Raw genomic sequence first — 19,199 nt, 5'->3', positions numbered from 1 at the left:
ATTGCACCATTGCACTCCCGCCTGGGTGACAGAGCAAGACTCTATCTCAAAAATAAAATAAAATAAAATAAAAAAGATAATTTCAAAGTTTTAACAGTTTTTGGCATAATTGCTAGTTTTCTATATTTAATACCATGATATCTGTAAACTGTGACAATTTAACTTCTTCATTTCTGATTTGGATATCTTTTATATATTTCTTTTTCTTACCTGATTTCTCTGGATTTTCAGTTCTACATTGAATACACATGGTGAGAGTGGGCATTCTTATCTTGTTCTTGATGTTAGAGGAGAAGTTTTTCATTTTTCACCATGGAGTGTGAGGGCTGTGAGCTTGCCATACATGGCCTTTTTTGTGTTGAGGTACATGCCTTCTATATCTAATTTGTTGAGTTTTTATTATAAAAAGATGCTAAAATTTGTCAAATGCTTTTTCTGTATCTATCGGTATGACCATATGGTTTTTGCCCTTTGTGACAACGTGGATGAACCTAGAAGACATTATGCTAAGTGAAATAAGCCAGGCACAGAAAGACAAATACTTCATGAGCTCACTCCTATGGGGGATCTAAAATGGTCAGACTCATTCATAGTACCAGAGAGCAGAATGGCGGCTACCAAGGCCTAAGGGAGGTGGAGTATGTGAAGAGATTGGTCAAAGGATACAAAGTTTTCATTAGGAGAAATAAGTTCAGGAGATCTATTGTACAACATGGTGACTATAGTTGGTTGCCTTGTATTGTATATTTGAAAATTGCTATAAAAGCACATTTTAAATGTCCTCACCCCCCAAAAAATTGATACATATGTGAAGTAATAGATTTGTTAGGTAGCCTGATGTAGCTATTCCAGAATATGTACATATATCAAAGTATCATGTAGTATACCATAAATATGTATAATTTTTCTTTGTCAGTTAAAATAGATTCTAAAAATTTAAAAAGAGACAATTTCATGTTCACTTGAATGGAAGGAGAAATCTATTTGCTTCTATAAAAGTGATACAATATAAAATCTAGAGCAAGACGGATTTTGTCTGGCTGCCCAGAATCAATTTTTGGTGGAGTCTCAGAGCCTACACTGGGGGTGGTGCAGTTAAAGGGATTAGCAGAGCAGACAAAAGGGAAAGATGGGGAATAAGGACAGGAAATATTTTTATCTCTTTTTTCAAAGTTAAAATACCTTGATTGGCTCTTCTGGCTAAAAAGGCAATAGATGGTTATTATAAAAATGCTTATGGAATAATATAAACATTATAATCAAAGTTGTCAAAACTCCTACTCCTCATTAACATTTAGAGTCTATCATTCTGGACTATTTGTGTGCATAGATATTTGCATATTGACTAAAATTTCACATAGATAACATGTGCAAAACTTTGTGAATCAGTTTTGTTTAATGATATTCGATGAACAATATTTTTGTTATACTATATTGTGAATATCATGTAAATGATGTTGGTACATACATATATACATATGTAGTTAAGTACATGGATATCCTCTTTATTTTAATGACTACATAAAATCTCACCATGTTCATGTACCATAATTAACTTATCCTCATTTCTTTGTAGAAATTTAGTAATTTACTGATTATAAACAATACTATGATGAGTTTGCATTCTTGTGCTCTTGTCTGGTCACTTTCTTAGAATAAATTCTTAAAAATGGGATTTGGGGGGCCAGGCATGGTGGCTTACGCCTGTAATCCAGCACTTTGGGAGGCCGAGGTGGGTGGATCACGAGGTCAGGAAATTGAGAACATCCTGGCAAACCCGGTGAAACCCTGTCTCTACTAAAAATAAAAAAAATTAGCCGGGCCTGGTGGTGGGCACCTGTAGTCCCAGCTACTTGGGAGGCTGAGGCGGGAGAATGGCGTGAACCCAGGAGGCAGAGCTTGCAGTGAGCCAAGATTGCACCATTGCACTCCAGCCTGGGTGACAGAATGAGACTCCATCTCAAAAAGAAAAAAAAAAAAGGGATTTGGGGTCAAAAGATGTTCAAAATTTATAATTACATTTTGCAAGTTTGACTTCCAACTGACATTAGTAATGAAATTTACTAATTCTTGCCAATACAATTAATCAAATTTGATCTCTTTAATTTGCATTTATTTGATTACTAATGAGGCTTACCACACTTCTACATTTATCTGCCAATTGACTCACTTCCTCTTCCTCAGCAGGGCTCCTTCTTCATCCCTTAGCAGTCTACTCGTCTTCTGCTTAAACCCCAAAGGCTGGAATCCCCAAACATGTCATTTCAAATCCTCTTTTTCTCTTATTGCCCCCCTCCCTAATTATCTCATCTGGTCCCACATTTTAAATATTGACATGCTAGTAACTCCCAGATTTATAACTCCAGCTTTGACTTCTCTCTGAATTTCAGTGCCTACCTGAAACTTCAACACTTGAACTAACGTCCTATGGAACACAGGTTTAGCAATTAATTATTTTTCATCAATTTTGTTTGGTATAAATTGAACCTAAGGTCTTCTCTCAGTTCAACGTTTTGGTCTATCATGTTTTTGAGCATTCTTTCCCATAGATTCGGTTCTCTTCTTCAAGGATTCTAATTATTCCTACAAAGGGTCTCCATTATTTTTCTTCCATATCTATGAGCTCTCTGATTTTTGTATCTGTGTTCTTTTCCTTTGAATTTCAGCCTGTACTCCACATTGCTGATGTACTTCACTTCTCTGCAATGGCAATTCTATTCTTTACAATTTCCTACAAATTAAGTTCATAAGGGTTCTGTTTCTTTTACATTATTCTTCTCTCTGTGAACTCTCTTTTTATTTTAGTCTGCTTTCTTAGCTCCATTGTCTTTTCACCTCCATTGTGCAGAGCCTACAGTAGGTGCTTATGGAAGATAAAAAGATAAATGACTACAGACAGTGACTTCCTGGAGCCAGTTGTCTTGTTGACAGGCCAGATCCAGGGCCTCTCCTTCCTGCTCCAGGGTGACTGAAGTGCCCTTCTCTGTCATTCCAGGTGAATCACGATCATCGTGCTCATCATACTCTGACTTACCTGTTTTTCTCTCTTTCAACTTGGAATTTTGAGAGGACAAAAACTTTCTCTTACTCGACATATATTCTCAGGAGCTAGTACAGGAGACTGGCACAAAGTGGGCCTTTTAGAAATATTTATTGATTTAATGAATCAGTGCATGAGTAAATATCAAGAAGATTTTAATTTAGATGTGGTTCTTATGATGCAATTTATTTATTGACCTTTGCTACACAAAAGGTCAAGGACATCTGAATGAATAAAGAAAATATTATATATATATTTGTATGTGCGTGTGTGCATGTATATATATATATATATATATATGCGCGCACACACACACACGTGGACTATTATTCAGCCTTAAAAGAAAAGAAAATCCTACCATTTGTGACAACATAAACTGACCTGAAAAATATTATGTTAAGTGAAATAAGCCAGTCACAGAAGGACAAGCACTGCATGATTCCATTCACATGAAGAATCTAAAATAGTCAAATTCACAGAAGCAGAGAATAGAATGGTGGTTACCAGGGGTTGTGGGGAGGAGGAAATGGGGATTTGTTGCTCAGTAGGTATGACATTTCAATTATTCAAGACAAATAAGTTCTAGAGATGTGTTTTGCAGAACAGTATCTGTGGTTAACAAAACAGAATTGTATACTTTAAAATATTTTAAGATGATAGATCTCATGTTAAGTGCTCTTACCACAAACCAAACCAAACCAAACCAAACAAAAATGAAACCACAAAAAAATACAAGAAAATTTGTGGAGGTGATGAGTATGTTTAGCACTACTTGGCTGTGGTATCATGAGTATAGGCATATGTCCAAACTCATCAAAATATATACATTAAGTGCACTTTAAATATACAAATATCAACTATGTCTCAATAGAGCTTAAAAATTCCCCTGAAAGATTTAAAAAGGGACTCTATATTTGAAAGCATGCTTGTCTAAATGTGAATTTCCTCACATGATGAACTGCTTGTCATGTGTCTGCCTCTGTTTTTATTAAAGGATTATTTATTCCACTGGACAGAGAGAGAGCGAGCAAAACAAACCACTGAAAATATCAGAGATGCTCAGTTCTACTAGAAGTGAGCATGATCCAAAACAAATTATTAAAATAGCTTATTTCATAAATTTGTTTATGAGAACTGGGTTTAAATTTCAGGCTATCATAAGTAGTAAAACCGTCTATGTAGATTCAGTAATGGTGCAATTCTCTTTTGAATGCTACAGAGAGCAGAACTCTTTGGAATCCAAGCATTTTTTTCTGCTGAAAACCCAGAGACCCCTTCAGTGGGCAGTTATGTGGAGACCCTCCATACCTGAGAATTGAAGCTTCAAAGGTTGACGTCTGTTTGATAGTCTTTTTAAGAAATTCACTGAGTTGGGAAAATTACACTCTTAGCAAAGAGGAGCGTAAGAAACCTCATATTGAAGTTTGATTTGCCAATGGCATTTATTTCAAATGTTTGACAAATCTAAGCTTTTCTGAGGGAATCTTTGAAACTCAAATAGGTAAGATGTTAAAAATTAGTCTCTTTTATTTGTTTTTCTGGTGCTCAGCTTGTAAACTCAACTTTACTATTTCAATCCTATTACTCCTTCATTTGCATAATAAGAAAATGATTACCATAAAAATAATTCAAATTATCATGGTAGTTAATGAAAATAAATATAACTATGTTAAAATAAGTAGTTGCTCTCTTCATGCTTTAGCTCTCACAAAATCTACTGTGGAAGGCTTTTCTGATGGCTCCAATTTGCATTGGGTGTTCCTCCTATGTGAATTCCCTACTTCCTCCCTTGACACCAGTATTTTAACTATGCATTTACTCATTGATCTAAATAGACTGTGAAGTATTGGAGGTAAAGAGTCTTACCAATTTTTTTTTTTTTGAGACGGAGTTTCGCTCTCATTATCACCCAGCCTGGAGTGCAGTGGCACGATCTCAGCTCACTGCAGCCTCCGCCTCCTCTACCTCCCAGGTTCAAGTAATTTTCATGCCTTAGTCTCCTGAGTAACTGGGATTACAGACACCCTCCACCAAGCCCACCTAATGTTTGTATTTTTAGTAGAGACGGGGTTTCACCATGTTGGTCAGGCTGGTCACGAACTCCTGACCTCAGGTGATCTGCCCATCTTGGCCTCCCAAAGTGCTGGGATTATAGGCATGAGCCACTGCACCCGGCCAAGTCTTAGCTATTTTCGTCTTGGTGCCTTCTGTCAGTTTTGGAAAATTCTCAGCCATTATCCTTTTAAATACTGCTTCTAACTTATTCTTTACACTTTGTCTGGAAATGCAATTAAAATAAATGTAAATTATGAATATCTTTGTGCATGTAAGAATCTGCACACATGTGCATGCGCGCGCGCGCGCACACACACACACACACACACACACGGTGTTTTCACCAGGAGGGTTTGTCTGAACTATTTGGTCTGTCTTTGCCCGAAGCTGAATGCTGTAGCTGACATTAAAGAAGGAAATCAATTGACTGAGAGAATAAACACGCTCACTCCTTTATTTTAAATGTACTACAAATCTAAGTAAAACAAGGGATTCCTAATCCAGAAAATATTATTTCTTACACACATTATCTCACCGCGTTAATTTATCTTGTTTAAGTAATATGCGCTTTCTGATAGAGAAATTATCACCTTCTCTTTCTCCTACTCTTTCTCCTTCTTCTCCCTCAGAGTTAGCCAGTACAATTACTGTTTAGATGACCATGAGCTTCCCATGAAGCTTATTGTCACTATGAACCATGTTATTGTCCCTGTAGCATTAGTCCTTAATTTAATTTCTTGGATGTTTTATTAGCGATATGCCAGACCAAGTAACCTAAGGAGCTCTTCCAGTACAAGACGTGTAGCAAGAGCTTTCCTTTAATTTTACAGTAGACATGAGAAAAAATGAGGGCTATTCTCAAATGTTAAGGTGAAGAGAGAGCCCGGACATAGAGAAGTGACTTGAGTCCTGGGGCAGAGGTCTCCTAGAGGGTGGGTCACTTCCCTGGTGGCCCAGGGCCCCCTTCAGTTATGTGGGGACCCCCCATGCCTGAGAAACAAAGCTTCAGTCAAAGGATGATCCAGCGGGCAGTACAAATTCTTTCTGGTCTCAGTCTTATCACCAAGTGAAAAAACGGAAACCATTTATTTATTTTTTTTCTGAGAAATCCTAACCATAAGCCGGCCCACAGTGTTGGGGCATGAATTCACATTACTTGAATGGCTCCAGTATCCCTGAGAAGAGAATTTAGTATAAAGTGTTTATGTGTAGGTGCTGTTTACTAAGGTCCAATAAAGAAAATGTATATATATTACATATATCAGACTAATGATTAAGATCTAGAATATACACAGTCCTAGAAATCAATAAGAATGGAAAAAGAGAAGGGAAACTACAATACAAAAGGCATTTTATATAAGAGATCACATTCATGTCCAATAAACCACCAAAAAATGCTTAACCTCATTAGAAATCAGAGGTTGCAAGTTGGTTGCAACAGCAATAAGGTATATTTCACATCCTCCACATTGGCTAAAATTAAAGTTTGAGTACCCCAAGTGTGGTCATCCATGTGGAGCAATGAGAAGTGTTATACACTGCTGGTGGGAGTCTGAATTGATACAAACACTCAGGGAAACAATTTGTTCTTAACTAGTAAAGTGGAATATATGCATAACTTAGGGCAGGTAATTTAATTTCCAGGTACATAACTTAGATACATTCTTGCACACAGACACTAGGAAATATGAACAAGACTACTAATGACATCTTTGTAACAGCAAGTAACTGTTAGCAACCCAAATATCTTCGAATAGTTGAATGCACAGACTATGGCATACTCACAAAATGAAATACTATACAGCAGTAAAAAATAAATGAACTGCTACTACACACATCCACATAAATGACTCCTGAAAACATCAGTTAAAAAAGCAATTTGCAAAATATATGCATATGATCCCACATTATATAGTGCTTAAAACATGTAAAACTTAAATATATATTGTCTGTGGGTACACATTTATATGGTAAATTGAAAGAAAATCCAGGAAGGGACAAAGAGAAAAGTGTAGGTTAGTGATTGCATCTCTATGGGAGCATGAGACCAGAAAGGGGCACATACATGGGACTTCAATGTTCTTGGTAGTTCTCTATTTTATAGGCAATGCCATGAGTACATGCATATTTGTAGTACGTTGGTTTTGGGATTTGCCAAGTCGGAAAGACTTGTGATAATAGTTTTTTTCCCAACTAAAACACAGATAAAATAAAAATACTAACATAATTTTATACTGCTTTGCTCTGGAAAACATTAGAAGAAATAAAGGCAAACATTCTAAATTAATTGTCCAAGAAAAGATTTTGGCGTGAAAAACTATGCAACTCAAATTTACTAAAGGATTTTTTTAATCATGCTGCATTTAAATTGCTTATTCTTTAAAATGTATGAACACATTAAATTAAATAGAAAATCCTACAGGGATTGATTATGAGTGGACACAAGAAGTTACTCTCAGGACTAGGCAGTACTTGCTGGCCACAGTTTCTGATAGGGTGGCTCAGCGAGGCTGGGTCCGGATTCTAGTGTTTTTATCAAGCATACCAGATGCAGGTATTCTAGTGACCACATTTTGAGAAGCTTTGGGTTAAAGTTGACGTTAATAGTTTGCAAGATGGCAAATAAAAGGTAGAGAAACAAAAACAAAAACAAATCAAACCCTGAGATTGTTGACAAAGATACGATTGTACTGGTTTATTTGAAAAATGCAATACAATTAACAGACAAATTAATGATCAATTCCCCATAAATAACACGTAATTGTTGGGGAAATATTTTGAAATGTTTTCTTTGGCTGCATTCTGTGCACAGCTGTTAATGAGAAATGCCACTATCTTTTTTTTTTTTGGTGTGAAAAGAGCCTCAAATTGAAGAATCTGTGCTCTACTGTTAAATTACTCCCGTGTAGAATGAAAAATTTGATTAATGTATTCAATTTAAATTACTTAGATAGCACAGAAAATTAAAAGAAGTTCCCTGAAAACTAAAAGATTAATGGCAAAATGTCATGGGTTCAGCAGCTTTGCACACAGTATACCTGGTGCTGTATGCACATTCAACATTAGCTGATTAATAAAGAGTTCAGATAGCATTAGTGAATGTAAAGTGTAGAAAAAGATTGTTACTGAAAAAGATTATTCTGAATATAGAGGAAACGTGATGATAAAAATGAGATAATGAAAAATGTGGAATCTACCCAAGTTTTCAGATTCCAGAATCCCTCCTTGTGGCCAAATAGATTATGTTGAAATAGAAAACAGACCCCGGAAGTTTTCTTCTGTTTCTGTGTTTCAATATATTTCTGGATTGATTGGATACATTTGACAACAACTGATCAAGTGGGTGCCATTGATGTACTTAGACCAAATTCTGATGCTCTAAGTACAGTTCTGGGAACATGATAACAATTCACATTGATTCTTGAAGTCGGTGATGTTATTTAATCTTCCTATCAGTGGAATGGCATAGGTACTGTTATTATAACCATGTGATAGATGGGGAGATTGAGGCACCCCGCTTAAGTACCTTGTCAATGTCCCACAGTTAATAAAAAGCAGGATTGAAATTCACGCCCTAATAACTATGCTAGAATCTTTCGAACAGGATTGTTGGAAAAAGGGAGCGTGTTAGTTGATTCTGACCTGCAAGTTCTAGTGAAAACTGCAAGGTTTGTTCGCATGGCTATGTACTTGGATTTAAAACAAGTTTTTCCCTCTACCATATTGCCAAAGTTTATTACTGAAACCTTTACCTCTATTCTCATTCAATTCTTACCCTAAATTTCCCAGGGCTCTGATGTGGAAGAGTCACGTTTCCACTTCAGCTCTCAGTTCCAGCATTCCATCACTTACGGAAGTAGCAGAGTCAATGCCAATTAGCAAACAAGTCATTCTGAAGTCAGTCTAAAAGTCAGTCTTTCTTCATCCAGCTTACTATAGAAGACAAACGGATAAAATAACAGGGTGTGCCTCTGCAATATTTATCAGATACATTATGCAAATTGACCACTCTGTATTTGAAAAATTGGGAAAAAATAAAAACCAGAATAAGTTGTTTCAAAAGTGAGCCTGGATGGAAAACATTTATTTTTCTAGTATTGTAAACATATTTAAATAAGTAATTTTTAATTAATACAGTGTTTTCACTTTCAGTGTTGTAACAAAAAATAAGTTGATTAATGGCTGGGATGGGGCTCAGGCTTCGGGAGTTTAAAAATTCACTTGGGTGAATTTCATGGGCAGTCTGAGCTGAGAACCACTGGCTTCAAGATTTCCCATCCAAGAACCACTGGACTTGGTTCTAAACAAAGAGACTGCATTTCGAAAATTCCCATGTCTGAAAAATCTGTCCTTGCTTTTAAATCAAGATATAGTTGAGTATCTCAACTTCCCGTTATTGAAAAACAATCAGACTGTCAGAGATAAAATTTGTTTTGCAAGAATTAGAAAAATTTATAATGGAAAAGAGGATTCTCACTAATGTAAATCAATTGTTTTGGTAATTGATTTAATTACAGCAATGTGGAATGCAGTGTGAAATATATGACTGCAGAGATGATGCTAATTGCTTTAATTAGCTACCAAGACTCAAAACCAAGAGGATCACTTAGTATAGGCAAAGTAGAATGGAAGAACAGTTCTATAATTTTTTGGCCTGAAAGCTAAGCCCAGGAATTTCTAACTCACCCTCCTCTAAGGCAAGGAGAAAATGATTATAATTGAATAATGCATTAAATCTGTTCTGAAGTGATAGTCACTGCAAATTATTCAAAACAATATCTGAAGACCTATTGAATTTGAAAGAGAAGTATATAATGCAGGTTGGGTGAAGGAGGCCAGTGACTCACTGTTCGAAATTCGCCTGCATCCATCGGTTTTTATTTTCACCTGTAATATACATATGATATTATTGAAAAAATATGAAGGCAAAAATGGTAAATGCTAGCAACTGAATTGCTAATAATAATTCATACAATTTATCATCTAATGTAGAAACTGGTATCCTGAATGTACTTGTAATCATACAATTTTGAAAAAAAAAAGACAATGTTCAATGTTAGGAAGCTTTCTATAAGAAACCTGGATAGTGTTGTATTAGAATTTCTCTCTGTGTGTATATGTGTGTGTACCTGTGTGTGCATCTCTGTGTCTGTATGTATATGTGTGTATATGAATTTGTGTATGTGTGTATGTGTCTGTATATATGTGTATATTGTGTATGTATATGAGTATATTGTGTATGTATATGAGTGTGTGTATATGTGTATATATTTGTGAGTGTATGTGTATATGTGTGTATGTGTGCATATGTGTGTATATGCATTTGTGTGTATGTGTTTATATGTGTGTGTATATGTATGTGCATATGAGTGTGTATAAGTGTATGTGTATTTATGTGTATATATGTCTATGTGTGTCTGTGTGTATGTGTATGCATGTGTGTGTTTATGTATGTTTATATGTGTGTGTACATGTGCATATACATGTGTGTGTATGTTTGTGTGCACATGTATTTGTGTCTGTATGTGTGTATATGTGTGTATATGGGTATATGTGTAAATGTGTATGTATGTATATTTGTGTATTTGTGTGTGTCTGCGTGTATATATGTTATGTTTATATGTGTGTATATGTGTATGTGTGTATGCATGTGTGTGTAGATATATGTGTGTATATATGTATGTGTGTGCATATGGGTGTGCATATGTTTGTGTGTGTGTATTTATGTCTATGTGTGTATGTGTGTATACATGTGCATATACTTGTGGGTGTATGTATGTGTGTGTATATGTGTGTATTTATTTTTGTATGTGTGTATACGTGTGTACATGTGTATGTATGTATATATATGTGTATGTGTGTGTGTTTGTGTGTATATGTGTGGGTATGTATATGTGTCTGTATGCATCTGTGTATATGTGTGTGATGGTGTGTGTCTGTGTGTGTGTGTGTATGCAGGCATACCTTGTTTTATTACACTTCACTTTATTGCATTTCACAGATGATTGCATTTTTTACAAGTTGAAGGTTTGTGACTACCCTGCCTCCAGCAAGTCTGTTGGCTCTATTTTCTTAACAGCATGTGCTCACTTCCTGTCTCAGTCTCACAATTTGGTTAATTCTCACAATATTTCAAATCTTTTCATTATTATCATATTTGTCATGGTGGTCTGTGGTCAGTGGTCTTTGATGCTGCTATTGTAATTGTTTTTGGGTGCTACGAACCATGTCCATATAGGGTGGTGAACTTAACTGACGAATGTCCTGTGTGTTCTTACTACTTGACCAGCTATTTGTTACCTCATTTGTTTCCCTCTTCTCAGGCCTTCCTATTCCTTAAGACATGATATTGAAATTAGGCCAATTAATAACCCTACAATGGCCCATAAGTGCTGAAGTGAAAGGAAGAGTTGCGTGTCTCTCACCTTAAATTAAAAGCTAGAAATGATTATGTTTAGTGAGGAAGGCATGTGGAAAGCTGAGATAGGCTGAAAGCTAGGCCTCTTGTGCCGAACAGCCAAGTTGTGAATGCAAAGGAAAAGTTCTTGAAGGAAACTAAAAGTGCTACTCCAGTGAACACATGAATAAGCGAAACAGCCTTATTGCTAATATGAAGAAAGTTGCAGAAATCTGCATAGAAGAGCAAATCAGCCACAACATTCCCTTAAGCCAAAGCCTAACACAGAGTAAGGCCCACACCCTCTCTCTTCAATTCTATGAAGGCTGGGAGATTTGAGAAAGCTAGAGAAGAAAATTTGAAGCTAGTAGAGATTGGTTCATGAGGTTGAAGAGAAAAAGCCATCTCTATAACATAAAAGTGCAAGTGCTTAGCATCGAGTTATCCAGAAGATCCAGCCAAGATAATTGATGAAGGTGGTTCCAGATTTCTACTGGAAGAAAATACCATCTAGGACTTTCATAGAGAGGAGAAGTCAATGCCTGCCTTCAAATCTTCGAAGGACAGATTGACTCTCTTGTTAGGGGCTAATGCAGTGGTGACTTTAAGTTGAAGCCACATCTCTTTTACCATTCTGAAGATCCTAGAGTCCTCAAGAATTATGTTAAATGTACTCTGCCTGTGCTCTAGAAATGGAACAACAAAGCCTGGATGACAGCACATTTCTTTACAGCAAGGTTTAGTGAGTATTTAAAGCCCACTGCTGACACCTACTGCCCAGAAAAAAAGATTCCTTTCAAAATATTACCACTCATTGATAAGCACCTGGTCACCCAAGAGCTCTGATGGAGATGTACAAGGAGATTAATGGTTTCATGCTTGCTAATACAATATTTGCTTTGCAGCATATGGATCAAGGAGTAATTTTGACTTTCAAGTCTTATAATTTCAGAAATACATTTCTTAAGTCTATAGCTGCCATAGACAATGATTCCTCTGAGGGACCTGGGAAAAGTAAATTGAAAGCTTTCTGGAAAGGATTTACCATTTTAGATAACGTTAAGAACAGGCGTGATCCATGAGAGAAGGTATAATAAAAATATCAACATTAACAGGAGTTTGGAAGAAGTCGATTCCAACTTTCATGGATGACTTTGAGGGCTTCAAGACTTCAGTGGAAGAAATAACTGCAGATGTGGTAAAAATAGCAAGAGAACTAAAATTAGAAGTGGAGCCTGAGGATGTGACTAAATTGCTGCAATCTCATGATCAAACATGAATGGATGAGGACTTGCTTCTTATGGATGAGCAAAAAAAGTGGCTTCTTTGAGATGGAATCTGCTGTCAGTGAAGATGCTGTGAACATTGTTGAAATGACAACAAAGCAATTTAGAATATTACATCAACTTAGTTGATAAGGCAGTAGCAAAGATTGAGAGAATTTACTCCAATTCTGAAGGAAGTTCTACTGTAGGTAAAATACTATCTGACAGCATTGCATGATACAGAGAAATTCTTCATGAAAGAGTCAATCAATGCACCAAACTTCATTATTGAATTATTTTGAGGAATCGTTACAGCTACCTAAACTTTCAGCAACTACCACCCTGATCAGTCAGCAGCCATCAACACTGAGGCAAAACTCTCCACCAGCAAAATTTATTGTGAACTTGCTGAGGGCTCAGATGGTCATTAGCACGTTTTAGCAATAAAGTATGTTTTACTTAAGTACTTTTTAAAGTCACAGTGCTATTGCACACTTAAAAGACCATAGTATAGTCTAAATGTAACATGTTTGTACAGGAAAACCAAAAAATTCATTTAACTCATTTTATTGTGATACTTGCTTTATTGAGTTGGCCTGGAATGGAACCCACAATATCTCCAAACTATGCTGTTATGAGAAAAACTTGGGACTGTAATGTCCCCCTTGAAACTAGGAAGGAGCCAAGAGACCAAAGAATGACTCAGACAAGTTCAGCTTGATGAATAGATGAGTTTATTAAGACTTACAGACAGGGCACTCCTGGATGGTGCAGGGATGCTCTAGGGACCTGCATCACCCCTGTCTCTAAGCTACTTTTAATCTAATTTTCTGGCTCTTTGCTTAATATGTGTGTGTGAAGACACTGTTTTCCTTGGTAGGTTCTCAGATACTCTCCAAGATGTTTGAGCTCTCAGGGACATCTACTCCTTGGCTGGGCACTGTGGCCTTGGCTCACTGCCTGGCCTGCAGGGTTCAGGCAGTGGACATACATCCTTAAGTAACCCTGTGGGGACCTGTCACACTATATATGCTTGTATTAAATATATGTAAGCCAATAAACCCAGTGAATCTTTTAAAAATAAAAATAATGACCGTTGCTATTTCCTTATTTAGTATATTTCTTCCCCTCACAACCCACCCCCACCCCGCAAAAACAGAGTCTTGCTCTGTCGCCCAGGCTGGAATGCAGTGGCACGATCTTGGCTCACTGCAACCTCTGCCTCCCAGGTTCAAGTGATTCTCCTACCTCAGCCTCCTAAGTAGCTGGAATTACAGGCGCCCGCCACCACGCTCGGCTAAGTTTTGTATTTTTAGTAGACATGGGGTTTCAACATGTTGGCCAGGCTGGTCTCGAACTCCTGACCTCAAGTGATCCTGCCACCTCGGCCTCCCAAAGTGTTGGGATTACAGGTGTGAGCCACTGTGCCTGGCCTATTTCTCCATGTTTAAGTGAAAATCTAAAAAGCTTTCTTCACCTATAACTTTCCTGAGAGATGCATCTATTAGTGTTTATTGGTTTCTGCTTTGAAACAGCAACAATATAATCAGCAAAGGCTGTTGCAGAGTAGAATGTGTGTGTGCACATGTGTGTGGACCTGTGTGTGGATGCGTGGACGTGCGTGTGGATGTGTGTGGACTTGTGTGTGGATGTGTGTGGAACTGTGTATGTGTATGTGTGTGGACCTGTGTGTATATGTGCATGGACCTGTGTGTGGATGTGTGTGGACCTGTGTGTGGTTGTGTGTGGAACTGTGTATGTGGATGTGTGTGGACCTGTGTGTGTGGATGTGTGTGGACCTATGTGTGTGGATGTGTATGGGCCTGTGTGTGGATGTGTGTGGACCTGTGTGTGTGTGTGTGTGGACCTGTGTGTGGATGTGCATGGACCGGTGTGTGTGGATGTGCGTGGACCTGTGTGTGTGGATGTGTGTGGGCCTGTGTGTGGATGTGTGTGGACCTGTGTGTGTGTGTGTGTGGACCTGTGTGTGGATGTGCGTGGACCGGTGTGTGTGGATGTGCATGGACTTGTGTGTGTATGTGTGTGGACCTGTGTGTATGTGTGTGGACCTGTGTGTGTGTCAGGACCTGTGTGTGTGTGTGTGTGTGTGTAGACCTATGTGTGGGTGGGTATGTGTGTGGACCTGTGTGTGTGGATGTGTGTGGACCTGTGTGTGGATGTGTGTGGACCTGTGTGTGGATGTGCGTATGCCTGTGAATGGATCTGTGTGTTTCCTGTCGGCACAGAGAAAGTCATGTGCCTTGAGTTGTGTCTAGCGGGGAGCAGGTTCCTACATCCTGCTCTGCCCAGAAGATCCTCCCAGTTGAATCAGTGTTTTAGTCAGCGAGGGCTGCCATAACAAAGACCACAGACTTGGTGGATTAAATGACCAAAATTTATTTCTCACCGTTCTGGAGGCTGGGAGTTTGAGATTAGGGTGCCAGCATAGTGAGAATCTTCTTGGTTTGCAGACGGCCGCCTTCTCTTTGTGTCCTCACATGGCAGAGCAAGAGATCTGGGCCTCTTCCTCTTCTTATAACGGCAATAGTTCCTTGGATCAGGGCTCCACCATTATGACTTCGATTAACCTTAATTACCTCCCTGAAGGCCCTGTCTCTAATGCAGTCAGATGGGGGTTTAGGGCTTCAACATAAGAATTTTAGGGGGACACAATTAAGTCCACAGCAGCCAGGGTCTCTTTGTTGCCTAAGATGAAACCAGTGCTATTTTCATTGCTGTATCAAGTGTACAAGGCCAAGAACTAAAGTAGATCAGGGTGAAATGAAATGCATGACATTTGTTTCAGACAATGTCAGGCCTGAATTTGTACCTTTGTGCAGTATTTTAGGAAATTGGGAGCTGAAATTTTATTCACCTCTAAATGTACTTCTTTGTATCAGCCCTGTTCTGTTCCCCGAGGAAACTGCAAAAGCTGGTTGTCCAAACCACTAGCCTGTGAAGGATACTCAGTAATAGTCGAGGGAGCATGGAGTTAGAGATCAAATAACCTTCCAATTATCAGAGTCCCCAGGCACTCAGTTCTTGAAGCTTCTCAGCTCTCACATTCACTTGCTTTCAGAGTCACCTTAGCTTTTCTAGCAGAAGAAAGCTCATGTTTTCTTACAATAACGAACAAGTTGAATCATTTAATGTGCAAGTGAGGGGAACCATACTGCCTCATACAAATGGCTGCCATTTTCACTTGGGGAGGGAACAGTTAATGAGCATGCTGGGGTGCCCTGTGCTATGGATTGTTGTCTCTGAGGTCTCACTCACCCAACGAATTTGTTAAATAATCATTATGACACCAAGACCAAAACATAATGACACCAAACACAAGATGTATGCGTGCGTGCTTGCGTGCGTGTGTGTGTTGTAGCACTGGAATTTACTGCTCTGATCTGTCTCCCTGATATAATTGGTAATAATAATGATAAGATGAGAACCTAATATGTGCCAATTCTGTGCTAAGTGCTTTAATAGGTGATACCAATTCATTCTTGCAAAAATCCTCTGCTGAAGGTAAACGTAACACCTATTAAATGAGAAACTAAGTGTTACTACTGATAGGAAATGATAATTCATTTATTTTCACCTTTTCTTTCATTCTTAAGCAAAAAACTATATTGATTAAGTGGGGTAGTGGGAAGTAAAGGGAACTATGATTAAATAAAAGTGCTGTTACAGTCAGAACAAACCACAGAAACACAGCAGGTACAGACAGCAGCACAGGTTCTGCTGACATAGCCTCTGAAGGTATCCAGCCCTTAGCACCCATCCTTTCATTTCTAATAAACATAGTTATGCACATGGCCTCACCTATTGGCCCAGCCTTCAGAGAGGCTCTGAACCCACTCAGATAGAATCACGGTGTATGGTTTATTGGTTTCAACTTCTCTGTAGCCAGAAAAAGACAATAGAAGTCTCAGAGCTTAAACATTAACAATATACTTTAAATGCAATGTACCATAAAACATCATAAGATTTGGATGTATGTAGATTTCATAAAATTTTATTCTAGAAAGTACACTCAGATGGTCCTAATGTCTACCTTACAGCTCATTGTCTGTTTGTTTAACTTTAAATAAAGTTAAGTCTAATCTTGCCTTGTTATGTTACAAATGGAAAAGCTGGAGAATAGAGAGGTTAATGCTTTGTTTGGGATCACACAGCTTGCTAATAGAAAAGCCAGGGGAAAACCCCAGATGACTTTGCTTAAAATTCATTGCACTTGCATGATTGACAATGCCTAGATACTTGAGATTAGTTTGGGAGTCACGTGGTTCTTTTAGTGTCAGACAATATACGAATCAAGATTTAAGGCATCAGCAGCTCTCTTTGATGAAGGGTTACTGTAAATGTGAGAACGTGGGCACCTAAGTTCCTGTTGGTCTATTTAACATATCTGCGAGGCTTGAATGTGAGTGATCTCTCAGTTGTGTCACAGAGTTATTAGTGAAACCCTTTTTGTTTGTTTGTTTGAGACGGAGTCTCGCTCTATTGCTCAGGCCGGAGGGCAGTAGCACCATCTTGGCTCAGTGCAACCTCCGCCTCCTGGATTCAAGTGATTCCCCAGCCTCAGCCTTCCAAGTAGCTGGGATTACAGGCACACACACCACCACCCCCAGCTAATTTTTGTATTTTGTTTAGCAGAAACAGGGTTTCACCATTTTGGCAAAGTTGGTCTCCAACTCCGGGCCTCAAGTGATCCGCCCACCTCGGCCTCCCGTGGTGAAGCATTTTTCCGCAGGATACTAGGCTAACACATGTTGCCTCCCATTGGTGGGTGGAAGGTGATAAGAAGAAAGTGGCTGTTTCCCCAAAAAGAGTGATGCTTTGGAATATTACTTGAAATACAGAAGTGTGATTTGGTGACTTTGAATATATTATCATCTTCATTAAGATAAAATTGTGGTTTCTAGAGATTTCCTCAAAACAACATATGCTTTGATCACATACCTATCAACAATGAAAGATGTTTTGTGTCATTTATAGTCTATGTATTAAAAGCCTGAATCAAAGAGATAGTAGAGCTGGTTTCAAATTCCTTTTTGTTACTGTTATTGTTGTTTTTGAGACAGGGTCTTGCTCTGTCACCCAGGGCGGAGTGCAGTGGCGTGAGCTTGGCTCACTGCAACTTCTGCCTCCCTTGCTCAATTGATCCTTTCACCTCAGCCTCCCAAATAGCTGGGACCACAGGCGCACACCACCATGCCTGGCTAATTGTATTTTTAGAAGGGAGGGGGTTTTGCCATGTTGCCCAGGCTGGTCTCAAACTCCTGGGCTCAGTGATCTGCTCACTTCCGCCTCCCAGAGTGTTGGGATTACAGGTGTGAGCCATCGTGCCTGGCCATGTTTCAAATTTGAAAGATTGAACAGTTTATGTTGTGCAAGAAACTTAAACTCAGTCTGTGCTCATGTGTAAAATGAGGATAAATAATGTAGAGCATAAACCTAGTGTTTCTCATGAAATAAATACCTTGTATTGCTACTGATCCTAATGTAATGACAGCATACACTGGTAGCAGTGATTTAGAGCTTAGATACAAATCTTCAGTACATTCTTTACCACGCTAAGCTTGCTTAGTGTTTTGAACAAATTGGACTGTTTACTCTTTCGTGCTGCCCTCCTGTACTAAAGGGAAAAGACTTTCTTATTGTCTGCAACTTTCATGGCATTTCTTTTTATGTTAGAATTGACATAAACAATTTCAGTTATTTTGAGTGTATTAGGATCACTGAGTAATATTCTTTGGACAGATAGAGGCTCTGATTTCTTTGAAGACATAGATTATGTTTAAGTCTGGAGGATCTGCCTGAAAATAAATTTCAAATTTTCCAGCAAGAATAATGATTGAAGCTACAAAATTGTGACTTCTGATGTGAGCCTAAATATAGATATAATCTGTAAAATGTATTTAACTATTGTATTTTGTGTAATTTTTGTGTTTCAATTTGGAACAGTTGAGACAGGAACTTACGTAACTCTGCTAGGGCATGTTTTCCATGGGGAAGATGAGAACTTTTACTTGTTTGTTAAAGCAAAGAGTATTTTCAGTGGGAGAAGTCACATTTTAGACTGTGGTGTACCACACCTAGTGAGCTGTGGTTTAATCATAGTTAAGAAATTAGTCTGTTTTGACTTGAAGCCTTAGAATTACGGTGTTGGCATGGGAAGATGTGTCCATCTGGAAGCCACTCCCCTTCCTGACTTCAATGACTTCTTCCTTGATTTTCTCTTGGGTTATTCTCCAGTGAAATTTGGCCCCCACCCATAACCTCTCATTTCTTTGACCTTTTGATTTATTACTAAATTTTCAAAGACTTGTTTGAGGGGTTTTTGTAAACAAGGCAAAGAAAATGTGTTATACTTTCATGGACTTTCCTCATGTAAAACTTAATTTTTCTGCTTCCTTTATTCCCCTTGAACTTACTACATTTA

At 38.1% G+C, this 19,199-nt stretch overlaps 1 protein-coding gene across 4 annotated transcripts in view; it reads left to right on the top strand.

Annotated features, from left to right (window-relative positions):
* PXDNL (peroxidasin like) overlaps positions 1 to 19,199 on the top strand; it is a 497,888-nt gene that overhangs the window by 106,033 nt on the left and 372,656 nt on the right. The window lies entirely within an intron of this gene.

This window comes from Pan troglodytes, chromosome 7 (assembly GCF_028858775.2).
Source record: "Pan troglodytes isolate AG18354 chromosome 7, NHGRI_mPanTro3-v2.0_pri, whole genome shotgun sequence".
NCBI classification, from domain to species: domain Eukaryota; kingdom Metazoa; phylum Chordata; class Mammalia; order Primates; family Hominidae; genus Pan; species Pan troglodytes.
This window is presented reverse-complemented; position numbering and strand designations above follow the sequence as displayed.